Genomic DNA, 12,635 nt, shown 5'->3' on the forward strand with positions numbered 1-12,635 from the left:
AAAATTAGCGGCAAAAACTGATATAACTATGGATGTTTTCTCCTATTTTCTGAATCAGGGAATTTAACTGAATTTAACTGTGAAACTTAACTGTAATTTAAAAAAAAAAGGGTTTAACTTACCTGGGGATTCTACCAGCCCCCTGGAGCCGCCATCACAAAGCGATCCTCCGGTCTCCCACAGCGCCCTACTTTCGTTCTGATGCCCGACTCTGGTTCGTGCGCCTCTTAACACGCCCCCGCGCCCCCGGGAGTGCTCTGCGCATGCGCAGTACTAAAAACTCTCTACTGCACCTGTACAGACCACTCCCATCGACAGGAGCGTGATTGAGGACGTGCACAGCCACAGCCAGGTATGCAAAGTGCCCCCTCGACTCGACAGGAAGAAGATCGCTGCGGGGGACTGGAGGGACACTTAGTGACGGCGCGGGCATAGGACGACTGCAGGTAAGTTAAAGAGGAACTCCAATGAAAATAATGTATTAAAAAAGTGCTTTATTTTTACAATAATTATGTATAAATGATTTAGTCAGTGTTTGCCCATTGTAAAAGCTTTCCTCTCCCTGATTTACATGCTGACATTTATCACATGGTGACATTTTTACTGCTGGCAGGTGATGATGTCAGTGGAAGGAGATGCTGCTTGCTTTTTTGGCAGTTGGAAACGGCTGTAAACAGCTGTTATTTCCCACAATGCAATGAGGTTCACAGACAGGAAACTGCCAGGACCATGGTCCTCACAGTTTCCTGTGGGAGGGGTTTCACCACAATATCAGCCATACTGCGCCCCCTGATGATACGTTCGTGAAAAGGAATAGATTTCTCATGGGAAAGGGGGTATCAGCTACTGATTGGGATGTTGGGAAGTTCAATTCTTGGTCACGGTTTCTCTTTAAACACTTTTTTTTATTACAGTTAAAGTTCTCTTTAAAGAGCATAAGGGCAATGATCATCTTGAAATGCCTACTGAGCTCATAGAATGGTCCCTACTAAGGGGGGCAAGGAAAAAAAAAAACAGGATACACATTGTGAATACACCTTTTAATATTTACAGTAAAAGAAACTCGCCTTTGGTGATTTATGGGCCACTGACTCAGTGAAGTCAATTTTCCATGTTCATGTGTATATTGATATTTGGAATGAACTTCAAAATAATATTTAGAAGATTTAGACATATTAAGGGAAAATAACATTGGCCTGACAGTCGAAAAATAAACCATCGCAGTTTAAACAGCCCCATCTTACGGCAGAGGTACAATCGATGCGATTCACAGGGAGCGTTCGCGAGCCGCCGGGCACAGCTTTGCGTTCGCCGCCCCTCCGCCGTGATTAAACCAGAGTTTATTTTAGGTGGGGAAAGACTTGCAGGTGACAAACATTAGCAGAATTTGATTCCTTGGGATTCTTAGCGGGATTAAACCTTCAGGAAAACGTAAGCGAACATTGTGAGACATGATATGAACTATTTAAACAACAGTCGCGAGTTAAAAGCCTTGGATAGTCCTCCGAACTTAATTAGACGTTTCCTTGAAAATAAATTTAAACGAAGGGGAAAAACAGAGGAGCGGAGAACGAACGTCCTTCTGAATGGCCAAATTCAACCAAATTCGTGCACAGTTTTGCCGCGAATGGAAGGCATTGTGAGGTTCGGAGCTTTGAAAGAATGTCGGAAATAAACACTTTTCGGGGAACTGATTGCCGGTCTCCGAAATCGTCCGTCATGGCTCAAGACATTCACATTTCATTTGGAGAGAGAGGTGAATGTTTTTGGAATAGGGGACCTGAACTGATTAGAGTTGATGGCTTGGCAGCTGGACATGAGAAAATCATAACCGCTTGTTTAGAATAATATCGTAAAAATGTTCCTAATTAGAAATGGCGAGTTTGAAGAGTGAAAAAAAAAGCTTAATGGTCTCTAATGGCCAAACAGAGGGCGCCATGCCAAGAGCAGATGGATTGTACTGGATCAGCTCAGGAAGGACAGAAAGAACCCATTCATTCTTTTCTTTTTTAGATCAATGAAATCTAATTGGAATCATGCCGAAACTTTATGTAAAAAAAAAAGTCTGTGTCAAAATCTTCTTAACAAAATGTGCTTATTGCATTACAAATACATCCCCAAATCTGAAGAACTAACCTGGGGATGTTTAAGCCACACCCAGATGGTCTGTATTTGGATTATTATGGTATAGGTGAACTTCATCTCAAGAGATCTTCATAGGCGCAAAAAAATGTTAACTTCATCTGGCACAGTCCCGCCCCTGCCCAACACTCGCAAACCAGGACTGTGAGGGCCACTTAATTCTTATGTTCAGTGGCCTAGCAACAGGGGGGCAGAGGTGGTGACGGCACTGGGGCCCCCAGACCAAAGGGGCCAACCTGAAGATCTTCTTCAAACGCTGTATTAGCTTTTCAATTGTGCTATGCATTAACAAATTGTTCACTCCCTGCTTACACCTCTCTGGCACTGCTGCTGTCCCCTCCCCAGATTACACCTCTCTGATACTGCAGCTGCTCCTCTCACCCCTCCTGCATGTACCTCCCTCACATTGTGGCTGTCGCCTCCCCTGCTTACACCTCTCTAGCACTGCGGCTGTCCCCTCCCCTCCTTACACCTCTCTGATACTGCAGTTGTCCCCTCCCCTGCTTACACCTCTCTGACACTGCAGCTGTCTCCTCCCCTGCTTACAACTCTCTGACACTGCAGCTGTCTCCTCCCCTGCTTACAACTCTCTGACACTGGATGTCCCCTCCCCTGCTTACACCTCTCTGACACTGCAGCTGCCCCCTCCCTTGCTTACAACTCTCTTGACACTGCAGATATCTCCTCCCCTGCTTACACCTCTCTGACACTGCGGCTGTCCCTTCCTCTGTTTACACCTCTCTGTCACAGCGGCTGTCCCCTCCCCTGCTTATACCTCTCTCACACTGCAGATGTCCCCTCTCCTGCTTACAACTCTGACACTGCAGCTGCCCCCCCCCCCCCTTGCTTAAACCTCTGTTACACTGCAGCTATCCCCTCCCTACACTTCTCTTATACTGCGGCTGTCCCTTCCCCTGCTTACTCCTCTCTGGCACTGTGGCTGTCCCCTCCCCTGCTTATACGTCTCTCACACTGCAGCTGTCCCCTCCCCTGCTTATACCTCTCTCACACTACGGCTGTCACTTCCCCTGCTTACACCTCTCTACCACTCCGTTTGTCCCTAATTGTGGCATGAGTGCAACCAAAAAACGCTTATTTTGAAATTGTTGCTAAAAAAATACTAAATATTAAGGAAATCCATTGCATTGTGTCATTTGCTTTGTGTGACTTACTGTTAACCAGAGATGTACTCCTTGTCCGACGACTAGTGGCCCTCACACTGCAAGCGAGATCCTGATCGATCTTAACGGAGTTGTGTCTCCATGCTCTGAAACCAAAAATCGACTTTGTGTCCATAGAAATAATGTGGGCATTAGCCGATTCCTTTAAGTATGACCGTTTTTTCAATCTTGCTTGATCGAGTAAATGTGTTGATTCGGGCAGATTTCGGCCAATTTCATTGATCGAGCAGACTGGAACATAAACAATTCCCCATAGAGAATGATCGAATTGAACAGTAAATCATACAGGACAATCGAGAAATGCGTGGGCACCCTTAGGGAGGCAAAACCATATTTTTTGTACTCTCCAATGTTTTATGTTGATAATGTGGTGCAGGGGTCTTGTATAGTATTAGAGTAGTTACAATGATCACGTATTGTGAAAAGAACATGACATTATTTTAAAAGTATTTCATTTTAATATTATGAGAAAAATGTATACTACCTATCTGTATTTGTTTGCAGATTACAGCTCAAAATCACCTCAACAGAGAAAAAATAGGTGAGTCTTGAAGGAGGGGTTTGTACACGCAGAGAGGCACCCAGTATAACAAGTTAGAACTCTTTACTGAAGAAAACGTGGAGATATAAATCGTACATAACCATCAGGAAATGCAGCTTACTTAAAACTGTAGCGGGTTTTTTAACCATTTCAGCCCGCGGGTATTTTTCACCTTATGCCTCAGAGCGATTTCCCCCCCCCCCCCCCCATTCATTCACCAATACTTTATCACTAATTATCACAATTAATTGATCTATATCTTGTTTTTTCCGCCACCAATTAGGCATTCTTTGGGTGGTACATTTTGCTAAGAATTATTTTCTAAAAGCATTTTCACAGGAATATTAAAAAAAATTGAAAAAATTCATTATTTCTCAGGTTTTGACCATTATAGCTTTAAAATAATACATGCTACCATGATTAAAACGTATGTGTTTTATTTGCCCATTTGTCCCAGTTATTACACCATTTAAATTATGTCCCTATCACAATGTTTGGCGCCAATATTTTATTTGGAAATAAAGGTGCATTTTTCCAGTTTTGCGTTCATCACTATTTACAAGCTTATAATTGTAAAAAAAATTCGTAACATACCATCTTCATATGCTTATTCAAAAATTTCAGACTTTTAGGTAACTATTTATGTTTTTGGTTTTTTACTTGTAATTTATTTTTTTCATTAAAAATTTTATTTGGCTAATTTTTGGTGTGGGAAGTAAACAGTTAATTTTAAATGTAATAATATGTGTTTATTTAATTAAAAAAACTGTATGCAGCTGTAGTTTTACTATTTGGCCACAAGTTGGCCACAGTCAAAAACATTTTTTTCAGTCCTGGAAACGAACGCTCTTGCTTCCAGGAAGCATAAGGAGGACGGGAAACTTTTTTTAATTCAGAAAGATGTCAGTTTCTGATAAGAAGCCATTGGTCTTTCTACCGGGGACTTAGATCAATGAATGGGGACTATGTTCCCATTCATTAATCTCCAGGCTAATGGGGAGCAACACGGGAGCGTGAGGGCGCACGCACGATCACACGCGGGAGCGCACAGCAGCGCAACAGCAGCCGCATGGAAGTGACAATCACATCCAGGTGGCTTAAATGGCTAAAGACATGCGCGTTGCTATACTTAAATGACTTCCGTTCCAACACAGATCGCCGCAGGATGCCGCAGGAGCCGCATAGTAAGGTAGGTATGGATGCACGTTAAATAGGGAACTTCCGGTGCAGTGTACCGCAACGTGGGGAGTGTGAACTCCCCCATAGACTTTCATTACACTTTGGTTATTGACCGCACCGTCTCAATGTCCCTCAAGGGCCCTCAGAATTTTGCTTGCTACTGAGTGTATGAAATCTGCATTCTCTGTTGCAACATAATAAATCTATAATTTGGTCTTAGTGTCTCGTCCATTGGCCTCAGTTAGAGTCCCCCTTGACAATGTAGAGGCCGTTAGGTTCTTTTTAGTCCACTTCATAAAGTCCAGGTAAGGTCTGGATCGGCAAAGCTAAACTGAGTTCCCCTCATGGCAGGAGAAGTAATCCATAAATATGTGTTTCAGCTGTGTACACAGCACAATTTACCCGGAGTCATCCTTTAAACCTCACACAGTCTGATTATTGACGCCGGTGCGACCAATCAAAGCATTGCTTGTGCTCCTCAGGCTGCCCAGGGCTGCCCTCAGAATGGCCCCCATTGTAGGTTTCTTTTTCTGGCATCACCGCCAGATGCTATCTTAGCAAATAAAAGGTATCCTCCCCGGGGATGAAGTAGGCTTTATCTAATAAAGTTAATGTTTGAAAAGGGCCTTAAAAGCTAACTAGACACAGTGGTTGGATTTTGCCATGGTCTGCTTCTGAGCCTGAGCAAACAGTAATGCACTTTCCATTCTGCTGCCCTAATGGCTTCTATGTATATTCAGCACATTAAGTAGCCCATCAAAGCTAATGTGCTGCTTTCAGCAAGTCCAGCGATACCAGGTTAACCCATCCATTGCCATGGTCATACGAGAATTTTTATTCCTAGACCTGCTTTTCACAGTTCTCAGTGTACAGTAGAATCCCTTTATAGTAAACTCCAAGGGACCAGGCAAATTGGTTTACTATATCAGAAGTTTAATATTTTAGAAATTATCATACTCAAGCATATAAAGTATACTGTAGTGCTGGATCTTAATTCAGTCAATAATTGTGAGACTTCTTTTTTTGTTTCAATGTTTCAGCAGCAGCGTATAAGCAAGATCACACTGCAAAGTCTTCAACTATGCAGGGATATGCATGCAATAACAATGCAACAGCTTGCACAGGAAGCATACATCTCGCCAGTTAATGCAGGTACAGTACTGATAGTGTGCTCCTCTCTGTCCACATTTCTGTGCAGCCTGGATGATATTGTAGTGGTGCAGCCATGCGCAAGCAAGTCACAGATAACAGGCAATTCCCTCAGTAATCATGTGACAGCTTGAACAGGAAGCATAGATCTCACCAGTTAATGCAGGTACAGTGCTGATAGTGTGCTCCTCTGTCCACATTTCTGTGCAGACTGGATGATATTGTAGTGGTGCAGCCATGCACAAGCAAGTCACAGATGACAGGCAATTCCCTCAGTAATCATGCAGCAGCTTGCACAGGAAGCATGGGTCTCACTAGTTAATGCAGGTACAGTGCTGATAGTGTGCTCCGCTGTCCACATTTCTGTGCAGCCTGGATGATGCTATAGTGTTGCAGCCATGCACAAGCAAGCCTCAGATGACAGGCAATTCCCTCAGTAATCATGTGACAGCTTGCACAAGAAGCATAGATCTCGCCAGTTAATGCAGGTACAGTGCTGATAGTGTGCTCCTCTCTGTCCACATTTCTGTGCAGCCTGGATGATATTGTAGTGGTGCAGCCATGCATAAGCAAGCCACAGATGACAGGAAATTCCCTCAGTAATCAATAATTAATAATACTGATCCCTGCCCTTCATTGTACCTGTGTATGAGGTCTTAAGCTGAATACTCACCTCAAGAGCAACGTCCCACGACGACGAACGTTCCCCGACCCATCTTCTTGCCGGCAGGTATATGCGACCTCACGCGACGGGACACGACAGGCGCGAACGAGAGTTCAAGCAGTCACAGTACTTTGCGGGGGAGATGTTGGGGATCTTAGAGACCATTGTCATTCTCGATGCACGTTGGCAAACCTCGTTCGCTCAAAAATCGCCGGTCAACGGGAAAATTGTCGGAAAAATCGTGTAGTGGGTACAGGCCTTTAGCTGCAGGATGCACCCATTTTTGGGCTCTGTCTCTGTGTGCACACATGAAATGTTACAAGAAGCAGACATCCTTATGTAAACATCTAGCATCACCTCACACCTCCAGGCTAATGTGACAGGTACAAGAGGTTGGGGCACTTCACACTCCCTGGATAACACTTCTCATCCTCGCCCCTTTGATCTCAGCTGTTTTGTTGATTCCCCATTTGCCTGTTGTCCTTCAGCTGTGCTCAGAGGGCTCAGTCTGCCTCTCTCTGTACTTACATAATAAAACAATTATTTGTATAATAACTCATTTCTGCTCAGCATCCCTTCCACTGCAAGCCTGCAGAGACATCCTGGCAAAGGATCATTTCATGCTCTTAAAACGGAAGATCATTTCACAGGATTGCTTCTCCTTGTCCAAAATGCCCACTGCTATGATGCATCACTTTAGGGCAGCCATGGAAATGTTCTGGCGTACGCAATAAAAGCAGGGCCGGCGCTACAATTAAGGCAGGGAAGGCAGCTTCCCTAGGGCCCCGGCCGCCTGGGGGGCCCCGGCCCCCGCTGGCAGCACACATAAAAAAAATCTGCGCAGCCTGGGACACTGTGCTGTGCGTCGTACCTGCTGCTGCTGCCTGTGTCCTGGGCTGCTGACTGGGTGTGTGGGTGCCGGCCAGGTGTGGTGCGGAGACCGCAAGTTATAAAATTTGAGACTGGCCAGAGCTGGGGAGCGGGGCCGCGAGCGGGGAGGAAGGAAGAGATACATACCGCTACTGCCGGTTCCAGCGTCGGGTCTCCATGGAAACCACTCAGCGTCCTGACTCCTGAGCCGTCCTCTCTTACACTCTGCCAGCTCCACCTCCTGGATGCACATCAGACACAGGCATGGACATCAGTGCGTGGACGTCCATGCCTGCGAGGAAAGAGGAGAGGACGTCGTCACGTGACGTCTTCAGCGTCATCACTGGAGTGGCGGCATCAGCGTGCGGAGAGCCTGTCTGTGTCTGGAGCATGACTGACTCGTAAATCCTAATGGTAAGTTAGTCAGGCAATCCTCTATGTATGTTATAGTAATAACATGTTGATGTGTGCGGGCGGGCGAGCGGGGGGTATCTAGGGGGCCCCCTATTTTTTTTCTGCCCCAGGGCCCCCTGTCACCTAGAACCGGCCCTGAATAAAAGGACGCCTGGAAAGCTGATAGTGGAGTATCCTATAGGTAAATTTACTGATATTCTACTATTAAAATGGGAAGCAGGATCATAAAATATTGCTATTACAGCTAAACCTACCCATACTCAGGGCCGGATTTCTGGCAAGGCCACCTAGGCCATGGCCTAGGGCACCAGAAATTTAGGGGCGGCTCAGTGAGGGGCAGTAAAGCTGTTCTATGGAGCCATCCCTATCTACAAGGACAGATTTACCCTTTGAACTCTCTGTCCTGTACTTTTGTCATCCCTGTAAGACCTGTAAGCTCTGTCCTGCAGGTACACATCAGCTTAACTCTCATGGTGACACAATGGGTCCATCATTAAAGAGATGGCAAACATAACATAAAAGTTCTTAAGGAAAACATAACTTATCTATACGCATATTACTAAAATAGTTATTGTCTGTGGCATCCAATGATGGAGAGTAAGCAGAATTCTCATTGGGACACACAGAGATAACAACCATACAGACGGTATAGTCAGGGCCGGCCCGCCCATGAGGCGGGGTGAGGCGGGTTCCTCAGGCGGCAGGAAGTGGAGGGGCGGCACCAGATGAATGGCTGTGACTGAGCGGGGGGGGGGGAGCCAGAGCCGCGGTGAGGGCAGCCCGACCTCTCCCTCCCTCTCCCCGGGCCGCCCTCCATGCTCCCCCCTCGGACTTTAGGCAGCAGACTTAGCGCGCAGGGAAGCGCTGTTGTACACAGTCACAGCCTGTTACTCACCTCCCTGGATCCGATCGCCGCTCCCGCCCTGCTGGTCTCCTCTCTGCAATGTAGCCGCTGATACATTACACACGCGGCTGCTTCCTGTTTACACAGGAAGCAGCCGCGTGTGTATCAGCCGGCTAGGCAGAGAGGAGACCAGCAGGGCGGGAGCGGCGATCGGATCCAGGGAGGTGAGTAACAGGCTGTGACTGTGTACAGCAGCGCTTCCCTGCGCGCTAACTCTGCTGCCTAAAGTCCGAGGGGGGAGCATGGAGGGCGGCCCGGGGAGAGGGAGGGAGAGGTCGGGCTGCCCTCACCGCGGCTCCGGCTCCCCCCTCCGCCATTATGAGGGGGCACCTACCTGGGCAAGCTACCTATCTATCCTATACTGGGGGGCACCTACCTAATCTAACCTGTTTTGGGGGCAGCTACCTATCTATCCTATACTGGGGGGCACCTATCTAATCTAACCTGTACTGGGGCAGCTACCTATCTATCCTATACTGGGGGGCACCTACCTAATCTAACCTATACTGGGGGCCAGCTACCTATCTATCCTATACTGGGGGGCAGCTACCTATCTAACCTATACTGGGGGGGCAGCTACCTATCTATCCTATACTAGGGGGCACCTACCTAATCTAACCTATACTGGGGGCCAGCTACCTATCTGTCCTATACTGGGGGGCACCTACCTAATCTAACCTATACTAGGGGCCAGCTACCTATCTATCCTATACTGGGGGGCAGCTACCTATCTAACTTATACTGGGGGGCAGCTACCTATCTATCCTATACTGGGGGGCACCTACCTAATCTAACCTGTTTTGGGGGCAGCTACCTATCTATCCTATACTGGGGGGCACCTACCTAATCTAACCTGTACTAGGGGCAGCTACCTATCTATCCTATACTGGGGGGCACCTACCTAATCTAACCTATACTGGGGGCCAGCTACCTATCTAACCTATACTGGGGGGCAGCTACCTATCTAACCTATACTGGGGGGCAGCTACCTATCTAACCTATACTGGGGGGCAGCTACCTATCTAACCTATACTGGGGGGCAGCTACCTATCTAACCTATACTGGGGGGCAGCTACCTATCTATCCTATACTGGGGGGCAGCTACCTATCTAACCTACACTGGGGGGCAGCTACCTATCTAACCTACACTGGGGGGCAGCTACCTATCTAACCTATACTGGGGGCAGCTACCTATCTATCCTATACTGGGGGGCACCTACCTAATCTAACCTGTACTGGGGGCAGCTACCTATCTATCCTATACTGGGGGGCACCTACCTAATCTAACCTGTACTGGGGGGCAGCTACCTATCTAACCTATACTGGGGGGCAGCTACCTATCTAACCTATACTGGGGGCAGCTACCTATCTATCCTATACTGGGGGGCACCTACCTAATCTAACCTGTACTGGGGGCAGCTACCTATCTATCCTATACTGGGGGGCACCTACCTAATCTAACCTGTACTGGGGGGCAGCTACCTATCTAACCTATGCTGGGGGGCAGCTACCTATCTAACCTATGCTGGGGGGCAGCTACCTGTCTAACCTATGCTGGGGGCAGCTACCTATCTAATCTATACTGGGGGCACCTACCTAATCTAACCTGTACTGGGGGCACCTACCTAATCTAACCTATACTGAAGGGCAGCGACCTAATCTAACCTATACTGGGGGGAAGCTACCTATCTAACCTATACTGGGGGCACTTATCTAACCTGTATTGGGGGCACCTACCTACCTAGCTAGCCTATACAGGTGGCAACTATACTGGCTACCTATACTGGAGGAAACTACCTGGCTAACCTATACTGGGGGCAACTTTACTGGCTCACCCATGCCTGGCCACCTATACTCTGGGGGGACCTATAGCTGGTTACCTATACCGGGGGGGGGGTGCAATTTTTACACCCTCGCCCTGGGTGCATTTTAGCCTAGAAACTGCACTGTTGCCGCCGGCCTCCGAGTCCGATGACTCTGAGCTCTGCGGCCTCTCCTGTCTCCTCCAAGGCTGCATGCTGGTGACGCTGCCTAGTGCCTAAGCCTGCTGATTTGATGGCGGCGGCTGCCGCCCGCTCTGCTGCCCTGGCTGCGGCTGATTGTCACGGTCAGTCACTGAGCAGCGAGCGCCGCCGACGTGTCGATAATGATGATAAGGCTGGCCGGCTGCCGCCGGCCGCCGCCGCTCATGTTTTGTAGAAATATTGGGGGGGGGGGGGGCGCCTTTACGATCTTTGCCTCAGGCAGCAGAAAGTCCAGGACCGGCCCTGGGTATAGTTGGCCTTGGGCGGTAAAAAGTACAAATCCGGCCCTGCCCATACTCTCACACAGTACCTGCACACAGACCCCATACATGACACCTAACTTTAACCACTTTACCTACAAGTCCAATTCGCCAAAACATTTTTTTGACTTGCTCCCACAGAAGCACAGAATCTATGCCGGTCATATCAGCAGGTTGTTCGTAAGTAAGGCGTTTGTAAGTCGAGGACTACCTGTATATATGTATTCTGTTACAGAGTGCCGTTCGAAAGTTTGTCAAATATCAGAGATACATGCTGCGTATTGAAACAGATCTGCTGTAAATCGCCCGAGCGGCCTTATCCTGTAGTTGTCTAGCTACGCCAATGCCAAAACCAACAGATTTTAAAGGCTGCTATTCCTAATAACAGGTTCTCTTTAGGCAAGGCTCACCGCCACCCCACATTTTACAATGGAGGCTGGCTGAGGCCTGCAGAGGAAATTTCACAAGGGAAACAAAATCCAACTCTAAAGGGTTATAGACCACCATCCGCTGCCATGAAATAACACGTTTCGCTTTTGTTCTGAAACTTTTCACTCGGCTATCAAGACTTCGGGATTTTGTAAGAGTGTAAAACAATCCGAGAGAAGAGAAAAGACATAAAAGAAAAAACTTTGTTCCGACATTTCTGCCTTGCGATACAGAGGTATTGTGTGAAGGAAACATGCATTGCCAAGTGCCTCCTCTCCATCAGGTGGTGGAAAGTTGGAGATCAAAGAATTGTTCAAGCTTTTTCATTTGGAACACACACTTCCAAGCAAGTTCTCATGCACCACAATCACACAAAGTTGGCCTTGGCCAGCAGACCCCCCCTCTTACTTTCAAAGCCTATTTTCCTGTGAGCGCACACACACGACAACAAAAAAAGCCTCCTGAATGTCCTTCAGACACTCAGTGTGCCGGAATTCTTTCCAAGTTCTTTTGGAATTCTGGTGATTAGAAAGGCTCTTCTTACAGCTACAGAGTGCTGTTTCAACCCATTCACGTCTTTCAGGGGGCTTTCTATACCTTATTTATTTCACTTCAAGAAGAAATATACATATATCTGATGTGAAATGCCCCCTGTGACTACTGTATGTGCTTTGCCTGCATAATGGCAATGCGCTGCTCCAGTGTAGGTCTCGAAATCGGTGGACTTGAAACTGCTCTACTTCACGTGTCATTTAAAGGCCTAGTTCAGAATCATGTTTTGTTTTTTAATGCAATTTGTGTGAGATATATAATACACATATCATATCACACCTATATATATTTTGTGCATTGCACCTAAACCATTGCTGCCTTATATT

This window comes from Hyperolius riggenbachi, chromosome 4, assembly GCF_040937935.1.
Source record: "Hyperolius riggenbachi isolate aHypRig1 chromosome 4, aHypRig1.pri, whole genome shotgun sequence".
Classification (NCBI taxonomy): Eukaryota; Metazoa; Chordata; class Amphibia; order Anura; family Hyperoliidae; genus Hyperolius; species Hyperolius riggenbachi.